The sequence below is a fragment of the Schistocerca gregaria genome, unplaced genomic scaffold, assembly GCF_023897955.1.
Source record: "Schistocerca gregaria isolate iqSchGreg1 unplaced genomic scaffold, iqSchGreg1.2 ptg000857l, whole genome shotgun sequence".
In the NCBI taxonomy this organism is placed as follows: Eukaryota; Metazoa; Arthropoda; class Insecta; order Orthoptera; family Acrididae; genus Schistocerca; species Schistocerca gregaria.
This window is the reverse complement of record NW_026062219.1, coordinates 43,540-58,002: the sequence shown is the minus strand read 5'-3', so window position 1 is coordinate 58,002 and position 14,463 is coordinate 43,540. Positions and strand designations below refer to the sequence as shown.

Genomic DNA, 14,463 nt, shown 5'->3' with positions numbered 1-14,463 from the left:
GTTGTCTAGTGCTTGCCGTAAGAGGAACACAGTAGGCAACTCCCTGAGAAGTAAGAAAATACGAAAAGTCCTACCGACTGCGTTCCTTTTTTTGTGTCAGGAGGTGAAGAACGTCTCCAACGGAACCGTGAAATGAGCGAAAACGTGGGAAGCATTGCATTCGAAATGCTTGTGAAATTTCCAATTACTCAGTGAGTGTCGACAAAACACGTAAATCCTCTACTCCAACGTATGAGACCTAACGACTGCTGCGGTTTGTTTTTGCATCGGGTGTCAGCATTCTTCGATAGTCTGCTACAAGCTTAGCGCGACACGTTTGTAGACAGCATTCAGGCGACGTTTAATTAGTAACAGCTCCATGCAGCGATAGCACAGCTGTGAAGGACATGAGTCAATGTACAGCTGTGCATCGTGGGATGTTCTGTACTGTCGTGTGAGCCCGGATAGCTCAGTCGGTAGAGCATTAGGCTTTTTAACCTAAGGGTCCAGGGTTCAAGTCCCTGTTCGAGCGGATATTTTAATACTTTGGTAGCGATTCCTCTGGTAGCGGTGGAAACACTACGGAAAAGAATGCAGCTACGCCGTTTTCTGATGCCACATAGCTTTAAACCGTAGAAGTTGCATGTGTCGGAGAACCTCGACCTACGGGCAGTCGTGGCGGGGTGGTTAAGGCGTCTGACTCGAAATCAGATTCCCTCTGGGAGCGTAGGTTCGAATCCTACCGGCTGCGTGCGATTTTGCGTAAAGAGGAGCAAATATTTTCACACACGTGAACGCGGTTGCAAACCGATGGCGCCATCTTCAACAAGACGAAAATTTCCGTTTAACAATACTGAGTGTCGCGACGGCTGCTGCTTACTGTGGCTACCGGTTCTCCTCTCACTGACGCTGGGACTGCAGAAAGCCGTCGCAGGCCCACGAGTGCGCTCCCGTCATTTTCTCGCGTCGGCGCCGAGTTCGTGAGTACACAGACGTGCTTGGAAGCGTTGGACAGAGCCAACATTCATTTCTCTCTTTTTTAAGAATCGCAATTCAGTCATTCGAGTGCGGAAAAAGCAATGGTGCAGCGTTTCTTTTCTTAAGATCTCGCAGCTACTTGCAAGTATGTCGACCACTTAAGACGACAGTAAACTAGCGTCAGCGGTGCGTCAGTGGGAAGTCGGTGAAGTCGCCATTGGAGCCACAAGCCAGTAATTACGTCATGCGAATCACTCGCACGCAACGCAGCTGTACGATAGCTCAGTCGGTAGAGCGTTTGATTTTCAACCAAAGGGTGTTGGGTTCAAGGCCATGTCTAGGCGAAAATTAATACAATTTCGTAACGGCTAATGTGCTGGCAATGGAAACACTACAGAAAAGAGTTAGGCCACGCAGCTTTCTGCCATTGGATTGCTTCTAAAGGTGCACTTTCACTTGTCGGAAGACGCTACTGCTACCGGCAGTCGTGGCCGAGTGGTTAAGGCGTCTGACTTGAAATCAGATTCCCTCTGGGAGCGTAGGTTCGAGTCCTGCTGACTGCGGAAATTTTGTAGCTCTCAAAAGATGGACGTTCAGCTGCATTCTAGCAGTTGCGTCACTACTAAACACGTGGGTCGCCGGCAATGTGCAGTGTTATTGGCTGCAGCGCTACAGTCGCACCCAGAAGCCACAGCTCATCGCCTCGTCACACTGCCGTCCACCAGGTGTCAGTGCAGATGTGTCCATTTTAGCTTGCAGACAATTACGTGTAGCAATTTATGAGCTAACGCAAGTCAAATGTTTTAGCGTGTGTATCTGCTAGATACTGCCTCTCACATGGTAGAGAGGCTCACTCCTTCTTGTGTCTCGTTCTCTGCACACGAGTTGCACGTGGCATCGATATAGCAAAGGTTTTCTAGCGCCAGCGAAGTCGATATTACATGAATCGAGTCGACATGTTTGCTTCTTACGATGATGGAATCAGAAGAAATGTGTGTGGTACTTCACTGCATCTGCTGCTCGCCTTTCAGCGTCCCTATGTCTTATCAGACGAAGATGACTGTGAAATTGGCGGCGATTCAGAGGTTAACGAAGACGCGCAAATCTGCGGACTTAGGTGTGAGCCGAAATAGCTCAGTTGGGAGAGCGTTAGACTGAAGATCTAAAGGTCCCTGGTTCGATCCCGGGTTTCGGCAAGCGTATGTTTTGAAGCTGATGCCAATGGAATTGCTCCGAGTCTGTGATGATGTAGGTACAGCCGATAACAAAAATGACTCTATCCTGTAACTGTTCAGGTTGTCTAGTGCTTGCCGTAAGAGGAACACAGTAGGCAACTCCCTGAGAAGTAAGAAAATACGAAAAGTCCTACCGACTGCGTTCCTTTTTTTGTGTCAGGAGGTGAAGAACGTCTCCAACGGAACCGTGAAATGAGCGAAAACGTGGGAAGCATTGCATTCGAAATGCTTGTGAAATTTCCAATTACTCAGTGAGTGTCGACAAAACACGTAAATCCTCTACTCCAACGTATGAGACCTAACGACTGCTGCGGTTTGTTTTTGCATCGGGTGTCAGCATTCTTCGATAGTCTGCTACAAGCTTAGCGCGACACGTTTGTAGACAGCATTCAGGCAACGTTTAATTAGTAACAGCTCCATGCAGCGATAGCACAGCTGTGAAGGACATGAGTCAATGTACAGCTGTGCATCGTGGGATGTTCTGTACTGTCGTGTGAGCCCGGATAGCTCAGTCGGTAGAGCATTAGGCTTTTTAACCTAAGGGTCCAGGGTTCAAGTCCCTGTTCGAGCGGATATTTTAATACTTTGGTAGCGATTCCTCTGGTAGCGGTGGAAACACTACGGAAAAGAATGCAGCTACGCCGTTTTCTGATGCCACATAGCTTTAAACCGTAGAAGTTGCATGTGTCGGAGAACCTCGACCTACGGGCAGTCGTGGCGGGGTGGTTAAGGCGTCTGACTCGAAATCAGATTCCCTCTGGGAGCGTAGGTTCGAATCCTACCGGCTGCGTGCGATTTTGCGTAAAGAGGAGCAAATATTTTCACACACGTGAACGCGGTTGCAAACCGATGGCGCCATCTTCAACAAGACGAAAATTTCCGTTTAACAATACTGAGTGTCGCGACGGCTGCTGCTTACTGTGGCTACCGGTTCTCCTCTCACTGACGCTGGGACTGCAGAAAGCCGTCGCAGGCCCACGAGTGCGCTCCCGTCATTTTCTCGCGTCGACGCCGAGTTCGTGAGTACACAGACGTGCTTGGAAGCGTTGGACAGAGCCAACATTCATTTCTCTCTTTTTTAAGAATCGCAATTCAGTCATTCGAGTGCGGAAAAAGCAATGGTGCAGCGTTTCTTTTCTTAAGATCTCGCAGCTACTTGCAAGTATGTCGACCACTTAAGACGACAGTAAACTAGCGTCAGCGGTGCGTCAGTGGGAAGTCGGTGAAGTCGCCATTGGAGCCACAAGCCAGTAATTACGTCATGCGAATCACTCGCACGCAACGCAGCTGTACGATAGCTCAGTCGGTAGAGCGTTTGATTTTCAACCAAAGGGTGTTGGGTTCAAGGCCATGTCTAGGCGAAAATTAATACAATTTCGTAACGGCTAATGTGCTGGCAATGGAAACACTACAGAAAAGAGTTAGGCCACGCAGCTTTCTGCCATTGGATTGCTTCTAAAGGTGCACTTTCACTTGTCGGAAGACGCTACTGCTACCGGCAGTCGTGGCCGAGTGGTTAAGGCGTCTGACTTGAAATCAGATTCCCTCTGGGAGCGTAGGTTCGAGTCCTGCTGACTGCGGAAATTTTGTAGCTCTCAAAAGATGGACGTTCAGCTGCATTCTAGCAGTTGCGTCACTACTAAACACGTGGGTCGCCGGCAATGTGCAGTGTTATTGGCTGCAGCGCTACAGTCGCACCCAGAAGCCACAGCTCATCGCCTCGTCACACTGCCGTCCACCAGGTGTCAGTGCAGATGTGTCCATTTTAGCTTGCAGACAATTACGTGTAGCAATTTATGAGCTAACGCAAGTCAAATGTTTTAGCGTGTGTATCTGCTAGATACTGCCTCTCACATGGTAGAGAGGCTCACTCCTTCTTGTGTCTCGTTCTCTGCACACGAGTTGCACGTGGCATCGATATAGCAAAGGTTTTCTAGAGAAAGCGAAGTCAATATTACATGAATCGAGTCGACATGTTTGCTTCTTACGATGATGGAATCAGAAGAAATGTGTGTGGTACTTCACTGCATCTGCTGCTCGCCTTTCAGCGTCCCTATGTCTTATCAGACGAAGATGACTGTGAAATTGGCGGCGATTCAGAGGTTAACGAAGACGCGCAAATCTGCGGACTTAGGTGTGAGCCGAAATAGCTCAGTTGGGAGAGCGTTAGACTGAAGATCTAAAGGTCCCTGGTTCGATCCCGGGTTTCGGCAAGCGTATGTTTTGAAGCTGATGCCAATGGAATTGCTCCGAGTCTGTGATGATGTAGGTACAGCCGATAACAAAAATGACTCTATCCTGTAACTGTTCAGGTTGTCTAGTGCTTGCCGTAAGAGGAACACAGTAGGCAACTCCCTGAGAAGTAAGAAAATACGAAAAGTCCTACCGACTGCGTTCCTTTTTTTGTGTCAGGAGGTGAAGAACGTCTCCAACGGAACCGTGAAATGAGCGAAAACGTGGGAAGCATTGCATTCGAAATGCTTGTGAAATTTCCAATTACTCAGTGAGTGTCGACAAAACACGTAAATCCTCTACTCCAACGTATGAGACCTAACGACTGCTGCGGTTTGTTTTTGCATCGGGTGTCAGCATTCTTCGATAGTCTGCTACAAGCTTAGCGCGACACGTTTGTAGACAGCATTCAGGCGACGTTTAATTAGTAACAGCTCCATGCAGCGATAGCACAGCTGTGAAGGACATGAGTCAATGTACAGCTGTGCATCGTGGGATGTTCTGTACTGTCGTGTGAGCCCGGATAGCTCAGTCGGTAGAGCATTAGGCTTTTTAACCTAAGGGTCCAGGGTTCAAGTCCCTGTTCGAGCGGATATTTTAATACTTTGGTAGCGATTCCTCTGGTAGCGGTGGAAACACTACGGAAAAGAATGCAGCTACGCCGTTTTCTGATGCCACATAGCTTTAAACCGTAGAAGTTGCATGTGTCGGAGAACCTCGACCTACGGGCAGTCGTGGCGGGGTGGTTAAGGCGTCTGACTCGAAATCAGATTCCCTCTGGGAGCGTAGGTTCGAATCCTACCGGCTGCGTGCGATTTTGCGTAAAGAGGAGCAAATATTTTCACACACGTGAACGCGGTTGCAAACCGATGGCGCCATCTTCAACAAGACGAAAATTTCCGTTTAACAATACTGAGTGTCGCGACGGCTGCTGCTTACTGTGGCTACCGGTTCTCCTCTCACTGACGCTGGGACTGCAGAAAGCCGTCGCAGGCCCACGAGTGCGCTCCCGTCATTTTCTCGCGTCGACGCCGAGTTCGTGAGTACACAGACGTGCTTGGAAGCGTTGGACAGAGCCAACATTCATTTCTCTCTTTTTTAAGAATCGCAATTCAGTCATTCGAGTGCGGAAAAAGCAATGGTGCAGCGTTTCTTTTCTTAAGATCTCGCAGCTACTTGCAAGTATGTCGACCACTTAAGACGACAGTAAACTAGCGTCAGCGGTGCGTCAGTGGGAAGTCGGTGAAGTCGCCATTGGAGCCACAAGCCAGTAATTACGTCATGCGAATCACTCGCACGCAACGCAGCTGTACGATAGCTCAGTCGGTAGAGCGTTTGATTTTCAACCAAAGGGTGTTGGGTTCAAGGCCATGTCTAGGCGAAAATTAATACAATTTCGTAACGGCTAATGTGCTGGCAATGGAAACACTACAGAAAAGAGTTAGGCCACGCAGCTTTCTGCCATTGGATTGCTTCTAAAGGTGCACTTTCACTTGTCGGAAGACGCTACTGCTACCGGCAGTCGTGGCCGAGTGGTTAAGGCGTCTGACTTGAAATCAGATTCCCTCTGGGAGCGTAGGTTCGAGTCCTGCTGACTGCGGAAATTTTGTAGCTCTCAAAAGATGGACGTTCAGCTGCATTCTAGCAGTTGCGTCACTACTAAACACGTGGGTCGCCGGCAATGTGCAGTGTTATTGGCTGCAGCGCTACAGTCGCACCCAGAAGCCACAGCTCATCGCCTCGTCACACTGCCGTCCACCAGGTGTCAGTGCAGATGTGTCCATTTTAGCTTGCAGACAATTACGTGTAGCAATTTATGAGCTAACGCAAGTCAAATGTTTTAGCGTGTGTATCTGCTAGATACTGCCTCTCACATGGTAGAGAGGCTCACTCCTTCTTGTGTCTCGTTCTCTGCACACGAGTTGCACGTGGCATCGATATAGCAAAGGTTTTCTAGCGCCAGCGAAGTCGATATTACATGAATCGAGTCGACATGTTTGCTTCTTACGATGATGGAATCAGAAGAAATGTGTGTGGTACTTCACTGCATCTGCTGCTCGCCTTTCAGCCTCCCTGTGTCTTATCAAACGAAGATTACTGTGAAATTCTCGGCGATTCAGAAGTTTAACGAAGACGCGCAAGTGTGCAGACATAGGTGTGAGCCGAAATAGCTCAGTTGGGAGAGCGTTAGACTGAAGATCTAAAGGTCCCTGGTTCGATCCCGGGTTTCGGCAAGGGTTTGTTTTGAAGCTGATGCCAATGGAATTGCTCCGAGTCTGTGATGATGTAAGTACTGCCGAGAACAAATATGACTCTGTCCTGTAACTGTTCAGGTTGTCTAGTGCTTGCCGTAAGAGGAACACAGTAGGCAACTCCCTGAGAAGTAAGAAAATACGAAAAGTCCTACCGACTGCGTTCCTTTTTTTGTGTCAGGAGGTGAAGAACGTCTCCAACGGAACCGTGAAATGAGCGAAAACGTGGGAAGCATTGCATTCGAAATGCTTGTGAAATTTCCAATTACTCAGTGAGTGTCGACAAAACACGTAAATCCTCTACTCCAACGTATGAGACCTAACGACTGCTGCGGTTTGTTTTTGCATCGGGTGTCAGCATTCTTCGATAGTCTGCTACAAGCTTAGCGCGACACGTTTGTAGACAGCATTCAGGCGACGTTTAATTAGTAACAGCTCCATGCAGCGATAGCACAGCTGTGAAGGACATGAGTCAATGTACAGCTGTGCATCGTGGGATGTTCTGTACTGTCGTGTGAGCCCGGATAGCTCAGTCGGTAGAGCATTAGGCTTTTTAACCTAAGGGTCCAGGGTTCAAGTCCCTGTTCGAGCGGATATTTTAATACTTTGGTAGCGATTCCTCTGGTAGCGGTGGAAACACTACGGAAAAGAATGCAGCTACGCCGTTTTCTGATGCCACATAGCTTTAAACCGTAGAAGTTGCATGTGTCGGAGAACCTCGACCTACGGGCAGTCGTGGCGGGGTGGTTAAGGCGTCTGACTCGAAATCAGATTCCCTCTGGGAGCGTAGGTTCGAATCCTACCGGCTGCGTGCGATTTTGCGTAAAGAGGAGCAAATATTTTCACACACGTGAACGCGGTTGCAAACCGATGGCGCCATCTTCAACAAGACGAAAATTTCCGTTTAACAATACTGAGTGTCGCGACGGCTGCTGCTTACTGTGGCTACCGGTTCTCCTCTCACTGACGCTGGGACTGCAGAAAGCCGTCGCAGGCCCACGAGTGCGCTCCCGTCATTTTCTCGCGTCGACGCCGAGTTCGTGAGTACACAGACGTGCTTGGAAGCGTTGGACAGAGCCAACATTCATTTCTCTCTTTTTTAAGAATCGCAATTCAGTCATTCGAGTGCGGAAAAAGCAATGGTGCAGCGTTTCTTTTCTTAAGATCTCGCAGCTACTTGCAAGTATGTCGACCACTTAAGACGACAGTAAACTAGCGTCAGCGGTGCGTCAGTGGGAAGTCGGTGAAGTCGCCATTGGAGCCACAAGCCAGTAATTACGTCATGCGAATCACTCGCACGCAACGCAGCTGTACGATAGCTCAGTCGGTAGAGCGTTTGATTTTCAACCAAAGGGTGTTGGGTTCAAGGCCATGTCTAGGCGAAAATTAATACAATTTCGTAACGGCTAATGTGCTGGCAATGGAAACACTACAGAAAAGAGTTAGGCCACGCAGCTTTCTGCCATTGGATTGCTTCTAAAGGTGCACTTTCACTTGTCGGAAGACGCTACTGCTACCGGCAGTCGTGGCCGAGTGGTTAAGGCGCCTGACTTGAAATCAGATTCCCTCTGGGAGCGTAGGTTCGAGTCCTGCTGACTGCGGAAATTTTGTAGCTCTCAAAAGATGGACGTTCAGCTGCATTCTAGCAGTTGCGTCACTACTAAACACGTGGGTCGCCGGCAATGTGCAGTGTTATTGGCTGCAGCGCTACAGTCGCACCCAGAAGCCACAGCTCATCGCCTCGTCACACTGCCGTCCACCAGGTGTCAGTGCAGATGTGTCCATTTTAGCTTGCAGACAATTACGTGTAGCAATTTATGAGCTAACGCAAGTCAAATGTTTTAGCGTGTGTATCTGCTAGATACTGCCTCTCACATGGTAGAGAGGCTCACTCCTTCTTGTGTCTCGTTCTCTGCACACGAGTTGCACGTGGCATCGATATAGCAAAGGTTTTCTAGCGCCAGCGAAGTCGATATTACATGAATCGAGTCGACATGTTTGCTTCTTACGATGATGGAATCAGAAGAAATGTGTGTGGTACTTCACTGCATCTGCTGCTCGCCTTTCAGCCTCCCTGTGTCTTATCAAACGAAGATGACTGTGAAATTGGCGGCGATTCAGAAGTTTAACGAAGACGCGCAAGTGTGCAGACATAGGTGTGAGCCGAAATAGCTCAGTTGGGAGAGCGTTAGACTGAAGATCTAAAGGTCCCTGGTTCGATCCCGGGTTTCGGCAAGGGTTTGTTTTGAAGCTGATGCCAATGGAATTGCTCCGAGTCTGTGATGATGTAAGTACTGCCGAGAACAAATATGACTCTGTCCTGTAACTGTTCAGGTTGTCTAGTGCTTGCCGTAAGAGGAACACAGTAGGCAACTCCCTGAGAAGTAAGAAAATACGAAAAGTCCTACCGACTGCGTTCCTTTTTTTGTGTCAGGAGGTGAAGAACGTCTCCAACGGAACCGTGAAATGAGCGAAAACGTGGGAAGCATTGCATTCGAAATGCTTGTGAAATTTCCAATTACTCAGTGAGTGTCGACAAAACACGTAAATCCTCTACTCCAACGTATGAGACCTAACGACTGCTGCGGTTTGTTTTTGCATCGGGTGTCAGCATTCTTCGATAGTCTGCTACAAGCTTAGCGCGACACGTTTGTAGACAGCATTCAGGCGACGTTTAATTAGTAACAGCTCCATGCAGCGATAGCACAGCTGTGAAGGACATGAGTCAATGTACAGCTGTGCATCGTGGGATGTTCTGTACTGTCGTGTGAGCCCGGATAGCTCAGTCGGTAGAGCATTAGGCTTTTTAACCTAAGGGTCCAGGGTTCAAGTCCCTGTTCGAGCGGATATTTTAATACTTTGGTAGCGATTCCTCTGGTAGCGGTGGAAACACTACGGAAAAGAATGCAGCTACGCCGTTTTCTGATGCCACATAGCTTTAAACCGTAGAAGTTGCATGTGTCGGAGAACCTCGACCTACGGGCAGTCGTGGCGGGGTGGTTAAGGCGTCTGACTCGAAATCAGATTCCCTCTGGGAGCGTAGGTTCGAATCCTACCGGCTGCGTGCGATTTTGCGTAAAGAGGAGCAAATATTTTCACACACGTGAACGCGGTTGCAAACCGATGGCGCCATCTTCAACAAGACGAAAATTTCCGTTTAACAATACTGAGTGTCGCGACGGCTGCTGCTTACTGTGGCTACCGGTTCTCCTCTCACTGACGCTGGGACTGCAGAAAGCCGTCGCAGGCCCACGAGTGCGCTCCCGTCATTTTCTCGCGTCGACGCCGAGTTCGTGAGTACACAGACGTGCTTGGAAGCGTTGGACAGAGCCAACATTCATTTCTCTCTTTTTTAAGAATCGCAATTCAGTCATTCGAGTGCGGAAAAAGCAATGGTGCAGCGTTTCTTTTCTTAAGATCTCGCAGCTACTTGCAAGTATGTCGACCACTTAAGACGACAGTAAACTAGCGTCAGCGGTGCGTCAGTGGGAAGTCGGTGAAGTCGCCATTGGAGCCACAAGCCAGTAATTACGTCATGCGAATCACTCGCACGCAACGCAGCTGTACGATAGCTCAGTCGGTAGAGCGTTTGATTTTCAACCAAAGGGTGTTGGGTTCAAGGCCATGTCTAGGCGAAAATTAATACAATTTCGTAACGGCTAATGTGCTGGCAATGGAAACACTACAGAAAAGAGTTAGGCCACGCAGCTTTCTGCCATTGGATTGCTTCTAAAGGTGCACTTTCACTTGTCGGAAGACGCTACTGCTACCGGCAGTCGTGGCCGAGTGGTTAAGGCGCCTGACTTGAAATCAGATTCCCTCTGGGAGCGTAGGTTCGAGTCCTGCTGACTGCGGAAATTTTGTAGCTCTCAAAAGATGGACGTTCAGCTGCATTCTAGCAGTTGCGTCACTACTAAACACGTGGGTCGCCGGCAATGTGCAGTGTTATTGGCTGCAGCGCTACAGTCGCACCCAGAAGCCACAGCTCATCGCCTCGTCACACTGCCGTCCACCAGGTGTCAGTGCAGATGTGTCCATTTTAGCTTGCAGACAATTACGTGTAGCAATTTATGAGCTAACGCAAGTCAAATGTTTTAGCGTGTGTATCTGCTAGATACTGCCTCTCACATGGTAGAGAGGCTCACTCCTTCTTGTGTCTCGTTCTCTGCACACGAGTTGCACGTGGCATCGATATAGCAAAGGTTTTCTAGCGCCAGCGAAGTCGATATTACATGAATCGAGTCGACATGTTTGCTTCTTACGATGATGGAATCAGAAGAAATGTGTGTGGTACTTCACTGCATCTGCTGCTCGCCTTTCAGCCTCCCTGTGTCTTATCAAACGAAGATGACTGTGAAATTGGCGGCGATTCAGAAGTTTAACGAAGACGCGCAAGTGTGCAGACATAGGTGTGAGCCGAAATAGCTCAGTTGGGAGAGCGTTAGACTGAAGATCTAAAGGTCCCTGGTTCGATCCCGGGTTTCGGCAAGTGTTTGTTTTGAAGCTGATGCCAATGGAATTGCTCCGAGTCTGTGATGATGTAAGTACTGCCGAGAACAAATATGACTCTGTCCTGTAACTGTTCAGGTTGTCTAGTGCTTGCCGTAAGAGGAACACAGTAGGCAACTCCCTGAGAAGTAAGAAAATACGAAAAGTCCTACCGACTGCGTTCCTTTTTTTGTGTCAGGAGGTGAAGAACGTCTCCAACGGAACCGTGAAATGAGCGAAAACGTGGGAAGCATTGCATTCGAAATGCTTGTGAAATTTCCAATTACTCAGTGAGTGTCGACAAAACACGTAAATCCTCTACTCCAACGTATGAGACCTAACGACTGCTGCGGTTTGTTTTTGCATCGGGTGTCAGCATTCTTCGATAGTCTGCTACAAGCTTAGCGCGACACGTTTGTAGACAGCATTCAGGCGACGTTTAATTAGTAACAGCTCCATGCAGCGATAGCACAGCTGTGAAGGACATGAGTCAATGTACAGCTGTGCATCGTGGGATGTTCTGTACTGTTGGTGAGCCCGGATAGCTCAGTCGGTAGAGCATTAGGCTTTTTAACCTAAGGGTCCAGGGTTCAAGTCCCTGTTCGAGCGGATATTTTAATACTTTGGTAGCGATTCCTCTGGTAGCGGTGGAAACACTACGGAAAAGAATGCAGCTACGCCGTTTTCTGATGCCACATAGCTTTAAACCGTAGAAGTTGCATGTGTCGGAGAACCTCGACCTACGGGCAGTCGTGGCGGGGTGGTTAAGGCGTCTGACTCGAAGTCAGATTCCCTCTGGGAGCGTAGGTTCGAATCCTACCGGCTGCGTGCGATTTTGCGTAAAGAGGAGCAAATATTTTCACACACGTGAACGCGGTTGCAAACCGATGGCGCCATCTTCAACAAGACGAAAATTTCCGTTTAACAATACTGAGTGTCGCGACGGCTGCTGCTTACTGTGGCTACCGGTTCTCCTCTCACTGACGCTGGGACTGCAGAAAGCCGTCGCAGGCCCACGAGTGCGCTCCCGTCATTTTCTCGCGTCGACGCCGAGTTCGTGAGTACACAGACGTGCTTGGAAGCGTTGGACAGAGCCAACATTCATTTCTCTCTTTTTTAAGAATCGCAATTCAGTCATTCGAGTGCGGAAAAAGCAATGGTGCAGCGTTTCTTTTCTTAAGATCTCGCAGCTACTTGCAAGTATGTCGACCACTTAAGACGACAGTAAACTAGCGTCAGCGGTGCGTCAGTGGGAAGTCGGTGAAGTCGCCATTGGAGCCACAAGCCAGTAATTACGTCATGCGAATCACTCGCACGCAACGCAGCTGTACGATAGCTCAGTCGGTAGAGCGTTTGATTTTCAACCAAAGGGTGTTGGGTTCAAGGCCATGTCTAGGCGAAAATTAATACAATTTCGTAACGGCTAATGTGCTGGCAATGGAAACACTACAGAAAAGAGTTAGGCCACGCAGCTTTCTGCCATTGGATTGCTTCTAAAGTTGGACTTTCACTTGTCGGAAGACGCTATTGCCACCGGCAGTCGTGGCCGAGTGGTTAAGGCGTCTGACTTGAAATCAGATTCCCTCTGGGAGCGTAGGTTCGAGTCCTGCCGACTGCGAAAATTTTCTCGCTCTCAGAAGATGGACGTTCAGCTGCATCCTAGCAGTTGCGTCTCTACTAAACACGTGGGTCTCCAGCAATGTGCAGTGTTCTTTGGCGCAGCGCTACAGTCGCTCCCAGAAGCCACAGCTCATCTCCTCGTCTCACTGCCGTCCACCAAGTGTCAGTGCAAGTGTCGCCTCTCTGGGCAGTGCAGATGTGTCCATTTTAGCTTGCAGACGGTGACGTGTAGCAATTTATGAGCTAACGCAAGTCAAATGTTTTAGCGTGTGTATCTGCTAGATACTGCCTCTCACATGGTAGAGAGGCTCACTCCTTCTTGTGTCTCGTTCTCTGCACACGAGTTGCACGTGGCATCGATATAGCAAAGGTTTTCTAGAGAAAGCGAAGTCAATATTACATGAATCGAGTCGACATGTTTGCTTCTTACGATGATGGAATCAGAAGAAATGTGTGTGGTACTTCACTGCATCTGCTGCTCGCCTTTCAGCGTCCCTATGTCTTATCAGACGAAGATGACTGTGAAATTGGCGGCGATTCAGAGGTTAACGAAGACGCGCAAATCTGCGGACTTAGGTGTGAGCCGAAATAGCTCAGTTGGGAGAGCGTTAGACTGAAGATCTAAAGGTCCCTGGTTCGATCCCGGGTTTCGGCAAGCGTATGTTTTGAAGCTGATGCCAATGGAATTGCTCCGAGTCTGTGATGATGTAGGTACAGCCGATAACAAAAATGACTCTATCCTGTAACTGTTCAGGTTGTCTAGTGCTTGCCGTAAGAGGAACACAGTAGGCAACTCCCTGAGAAGTAAGAAAATACGAAAAGTCCTACCGACTGCGTTCCTTTTTTTGTGTCAGGAGGTGAAGAACGTCTCCAACGGAACCGTGAAATGAGCGAAAACGTGGGAAGCATTGCATTCGAAATGCTTGTGAAATTTCCAATTACTCAGTGAGTGTCGACAAAACACGTAAATCCTCTACTCCAACGTATGAGACCTAACGACTGCTGCGGTTTGTTTTTGCATCGGGTGTCAGCATTCTTCGATAGTCTGCTACAAGCTTAGCGCGACACGTTTGTAGACAGCATTCAGGCAACGTTTAATTAGTAACAGCTCCATGCAGCGATAGCACAGCTGTGAAGGACATGAGTCAATGTACAGCTGTGCATCGTGGGATGTTCTGTACTGTCGTGTGAGCCCGGATAGCTCAGTCGGTAGAGCATTAGGCTTTTTAACCTAAGGGTCCAGGGTTCAAGTCCCTGTTCGAGCGGATATTTTAATACTTTGGTAGCGATTCCTCTGGTAGCGGTGGAAACACTACGGAAAAGAATGCAGCTACGCCGTTTTCTGATGCCACATAGCTTTAAACCGTAGAAGTTGCATGTGTCGGAGAACCTCGACCTACGGGCAGTCGTGGCGGGGTGGTTAAGGCGTCTGACTCGAAATCAGATTCCCTCTGGGAGCGTAGGTTCGAATCCTACCGGCTGCGTGCGATTTTGCGTAAAGAGGAGCAAATATTTTCACACACGTGAACGCGGTTGCAAACCGATGGCGCCATCTTCAACAAGACGAAAATTTCCGTTTAACAATACTGAGTGTCGCGACGGCTGCTGCTTACTGTGGCTACCGGTTCTCCTCTCACTGACGCTGGGACTGCAGAAAGCCGTCGCAGGCCCACGAGTGC

The 14,463-nt window shown here is 48.9% G+C and overlaps 19 non-coding genes across 19 annotated transcripts; all 19 read left to right on the top strand.

Moving 5' to 3' along the window:
- The first annotated feature begins 648 nt into the window (after window positions 1-648).
- Window positions 649-730, top strand: Trnas-cga (transfer RNA serine (anticodon CGA)). Its single transcript has one exon. It is a non-coding gene; the product is annotated as a tRNA-Ser (tRNA).
- A 708-nt stretch (window positions 731-1,438) lies between these two features.
- On the top strand, window positions 1,439-1,520 carry Trnas-uga (transfer RNA serine (anticodon UGA)). The gene has a single exon. It is a non-coding gene; the product is annotated as a tRNA-Ser (tRNA).
- Window positions 1,521-2,080: 560 nt separating this feature from the next.
- Trnaf-gaa (transfer RNA phenylalanine (anticodon GAA)) lies at window positions 2,081-2,153 on the top strand. Its single transcript has one exon. It is a non-coding gene; the product is annotated as a tRNA-Phe (tRNA).
- A 747-nt stretch (window positions 2,154-2,900) lies between these two features.
- On the top strand, window positions 2,901-2,982 carry Trnas-cga (transfer RNA serine (anticodon CGA)). Its single transcript has one exon. It is a non-coding gene; the product is annotated as a tRNA-Ser (tRNA).
- A 708-nt stretch (window positions 2,983-3,690) lies between these two features.
- Trnas-uga (transfer RNA serine (anticodon UGA)) lies at window positions 3,691-3,772 on the top strand. Its single transcript has one exon. It is a non-coding gene; the product is annotated as a tRNA-Ser (tRNA).
- Window positions 3,773-4,332: 560 nt separating this feature from the next.
- Window positions 4,333-4,405, top strand: Trnaf-gaa (transfer RNA phenylalanine (anticodon GAA)). The gene has a single exon. It is a non-coding gene; the product is annotated as a tRNA-Phe (tRNA).
- Window positions 4,406-5,152: 747 nt separating this feature from the next.
- Window positions 5,153-5,234, top strand: Trnas-cga (transfer RNA serine (anticodon CGA)). The gene has a single exon. It is a non-coding gene; the product is annotated as a tRNA-Ser (tRNA).
- Window positions 5,235-5,942: 708 nt separating this feature from the next.
- Trnas-uga (transfer RNA serine (anticodon UGA)) lies at window positions 5,943-6,024 on the top strand. Its single transcript has one exon. It is a non-coding gene; the product is annotated as a tRNA-Ser (tRNA).
- Window positions 6,025-6,585: 561 nt separating this feature from the next.
- Trnaf-gaa (transfer RNA phenylalanine (anticodon GAA)) lies at window positions 6,586-6,658 on the top strand. Its single transcript has one exon. It is a non-coding gene; the product is annotated as a tRNA-Phe (tRNA).
- Window positions 6,659-7,405: 747 nt separating this feature from the next.
- Trnas-cga (transfer RNA serine (anticodon CGA)) lies at window positions 7,406-7,487 on the top strand. The gene has a single exon. It is a non-coding gene; the product is annotated as a tRNA-Ser (tRNA).
- Window positions 7,488-8,195: 708 nt separating this feature from the next.
- On the top strand, window positions 8,196-8,277 carry Trnas-uga (transfer RNA serine (anticodon UGA)). Its single transcript has one exon. It is a non-coding gene; the product is annotated as a tRNA-Ser (tRNA).
- A 561-nt stretch (window positions 8,278-8,838) lies between these two features.
- On the top strand, window positions 8,839-8,911 carry Trnaf-gaa (transfer RNA phenylalanine (anticodon GAA)). The gene has a single exon. It is a non-coding gene; the product is annotated as a tRNA-Phe (tRNA).
- A 747-nt stretch (window positions 8,912-9,658) lies between these two features.
- On the top strand, window positions 9,659-9,740 carry Trnas-cga (transfer RNA serine (anticodon CGA)). Its single transcript has one exon. It is a non-coding gene; the product is annotated as a tRNA-Ser (tRNA).
- Window positions 9,741-10,448: 708 nt separating this feature from the next.
- Window positions 10,449-10,530, top strand: Trnas-uga (transfer RNA serine (anticodon UGA)). The gene has a single exon. It is a non-coding gene; the product is annotated as a tRNA-Ser (tRNA).
- A 561-nt stretch (window positions 10,531-11,091) lies between these two features.
- Trnaf-gaa (transfer RNA phenylalanine (anticodon GAA)) lies at window positions 11,092-11,164 on the top strand. Its single transcript has one exon. It is a non-coding gene; the product is annotated as a tRNA-Phe (tRNA).
- A 746-nt stretch (window positions 11,165-11,910) lies between these two features.
- Trnas-cga (transfer RNA serine (anticodon CGA)) lies at window positions 11,911-11,992 on the top strand. Its single transcript has one exon. It is a non-coding gene; the product is annotated as a tRNA-Ser (tRNA).
- Window positions 11,993-12,700: 708 nt separating this feature from the next.
- Trnas-uga (transfer RNA serine (anticodon UGA)) lies at window positions 12,701-12,782 on the top strand. Its single transcript has one exon. It is a non-coding gene; the product is annotated as a tRNA-Ser (tRNA).
- Window positions 12,783-13,366: 584 nt separating this feature from the next.
- Window positions 13,367-13,439, top strand: Trnaf-gaa (transfer RNA phenylalanine (anticodon GAA)). The gene has a single exon. It is a non-coding gene; the product is annotated as a tRNA-Phe (tRNA).
- A 747-nt stretch (window positions 13,440-14,186) lies between these two features.
- On the top strand, window positions 14,187-14,268 carry Trnas-cga (transfer RNA serine (anticodon CGA)). Its single transcript has one exon. It is a non-coding gene; the product is annotated as a tRNA-Ser (tRNA).
- The last annotated feature ends 195 nt before the right edge of the window (window positions 14,269-14,463 follow it).